The sequence below is a fragment of the Otolemur garnettii genome, unplaced genomic scaffold (assembly GCF_000181295.1).
Source record: "Otolemur garnettii isolate 467f Iridium unplaced genomic scaffold, OtoGar3 scaffold00007, whole genome shotgun sequence".
Taxonomy (NCBI): Eukaryota; Metazoa; Chordata; class Mammalia; order Primates; family Galagidae; genus Otolemur; species Otolemur garnettii.
Genome location: NW_003852402.1, coordinates 7,229,388 through 7,232,422, shown reverse-complemented (window position 1 = coordinate 7,232,422; position 3,035 = coordinate 7,229,388).

Below are 3,035 nucleotides of genomic sequence, written 5' to 3'. Positions count from 1 at the left end.
CCCAGCCACTTGGGAGGCAGAGGCAGGAGACTTGCTTGAGCCCAGGAGCTGGAGGTTGCTGTGAGCTGTGATGCCACAGCACTCTACCCAAGGGGATAGCTTGAGGCTCTGTCTCAAAAAAAGAAAAAGAAAAAGAAAAAGAAATATAAAAGGCCTTGGTGAACTGAAAACCTCAAGATGTTGAGATTAAAGACCTAAATGGGCTTGGCACCTGTAAGTCAGTGGCCAGAGCGCCAGCCATATATGCCAGAGCTGGAGGGTTCAAATCCAGCCCAGGCCTACCAAACAACGACAACTACAACCAAAAAATAGCTGGGCATTGTGGCAGGTGCCTAGAGTTCCAGCTACTTGGGAGGCTGAAGCAAGAGACTTGCCTCAGCCCAGGAACTGGAGGTTGCTGTGAGCTGTGATGCCACAGCACACTACCCAGGGTGACAGCTTGAAACTCTGTCTCAAAAAATAAAAAAGGCAGCTCCTGTGGCTCAAGGAGTGGGGCGCCAGCCCCACATACCAGGGGTGGCAAAAACTGCAAAAAATAATAAAAATAAAGACCTAAATAAAGAGTGGTGCCCATAGCTCAGTGGGTAGGTGCCAGCCACATACACCAAGGCTGGTTTGAACCCAGCCCGGGCCACCTAAACAACAAGGACAACTGCAACAAAAAAACTAGCCGGGTGTTGTGGGGGGCGCCTGTAGTCCCAGCTACTTGGGAAGCTAAAACAAAGAGAATCACTTAAGCCCAAGAGTTTGAGGTTGCTGTGTGCTGTGACACCACAGCACTCTACCGAGGGTGACATAGTAGCACTGTACTGAGAGCGACATAGTGAGACTCTTATCTCAAAAAAAAAAAAAAAAGACTTAAAAGACATTCGAGTTCATGGATTGGCAAACCTAATGTTTTGTTTTGTTTTGAATCACTCTGTCACCTTGGGTGGAGTGCCATAGCATCATAGCTTACAGCAACCTCAAACTCCTGGGCTCGAGTGATCCATCCTCCTGCCTCAGCCTCTCAAGTAACTGGGACTACAGGTATCCGCCATAACACCCGGCGGGTTTTTCAATTTTTAGTAGAGATGGGGTCTCAATCTTGCTCAGGCTGGTCTTGAACTCCTGAACTCAAGTGATCCACCTGCCTCAGCCTCCCAGAGTACTAGGATTACAGGCATGAGTCACTGTGTCTGGCCAAACCTAACATTGTTAACAAAACAATACTCCTGAATTGATTCATTGATTCAATGCACTCCCTATCAAAACATCTGCTGGCTTTTTATTTTTTAGTAAAAGTGTGTATGCTAAAACAATCTTGAAAAAAAGGACAAATTTGAGGCTCGGCACCTGCGGCTCAAGAAGCTAAGGTGCCAGCCACATACACTTGAGCTGGCAAGTTTGAATCCAGCCTGGGCCCGCCAAACAACAATGATGGCTGCAACCAAAAAATAGCCGGGCATTGTGGCGGGCGCCTGTAGTCCCAGCTACTTGGGAGGTGGAGGCAGGAGAATCGCTTGAGCCCAGGAGTTAGAGGTTGCTGTGAGCTGTGATGCCATAGCACTCTACTCAGGGTGACAGCTTTAGGCTCTGTCTCAAAAAAAAGGACAAATTTGAAAGACTCATATTTCCTGGCTTTAAAACTTTATGAGGCTACAGTAGTTACGACTCCAATACTGGCATAAGGACAGATATTTAGATCCATGGAATAGAGCTGGTGGTCCAGAAATAAACCCATTTATGGTCAAATGATTATTGACAAGTTTGCCAAGGGAGAGAGATAATAGTCTTTTCTTCAATATATATTGCTGAGACAACTTCATATCCACATTCAAGCCTTGGAACCTTGTTGGAACCTTGTTGGAACCTTGTGTCCCATCAAACACAAAAATTAGTTCAAAATGGATCATAGGCCTAAATGTAAGAGATAAATATAAAAATCACAGAAGAAAACATAGGTACAGACATATAAATCTTGATGGTGTTGAGTTAGGCAATAATTTCTCAGACATAACACCTAAAGCACAAGCAACCACAGGAAAAATACATTGGACTTCATCAAAATTAAGAAATTTTGTGTTCTCACCATTACCTCAGAACCAAGTGAGAATGGAAGGGCTGCCCCTTAGGTAATAAACTACAAAAATAAAGAGTTAAAAAAAAAAGGAAAGAAATTTTGTGCATTAAAGGTCATGCTCAGGATGGGCACAGTGGCTCATGCCTGTAATCCTAGCACTCTGGAAGGCCAAGGCAGGTGAATCACTTGAACTCAGGCATTCGAGACCTTGTCACTAAACAGCCTGCTATTGTGGAAGGCACCTATAGTCCCAGCTACTTGGGAGGCTTAGGCAAGAGGATCACTTGAATCCAAGAGTTTGAGATTGCTGTGAGCTATGATGCCATGGCACTTTACCAACGGTGACAAAGTGAGTCTCTGCCTCAAAAAATAAATAAGTAAATAAAATAAATAAACAAATGTCACATTCAACAAAGTAAAAATATGACTGAGATGGTGACTAGCACCACCACACCCACCTATTTTTTGTATTCTTTTAATAGCAACACAGTCTCGCCATGTTGTCCAGGCTGTCCAGCCCAAGAGATCTCCCAAGTCAGCCTCCAAAGTGCTAAAATAACACATAGGAGCCTGAACAGATTTGAAAAGACATTTCTCCAAAGAAGATATAATATGGTCATATTTCAGACAATGAAATTTAAGTTAAAATTATAGTGAGATATCACTTCACAACCACTAAGATGGCACTACACAAAAGGAGGAGTTCTTTAAAGACCAGCATCTTAATCATCTTTGTGCCCATAGGCATCAGCACTCTCGCACTAAATGTTTGTGAACTGATGGATAGATGGCTGACTCCCCATAAAAAAGTACTGTGTATATGAAAAGCTCTGAAGGGTGACAACAGAGGCTTTTGTTCAACAAACATTCTTTTTTTTTTTTTTTTTTTTTGAGACAGAGTCTCACTTTGTTGCCCTTGGTAAAGTGCTGTGGTGTCACAGCTCATGGCAACCTCCAACTCTTGGGCTTGAGC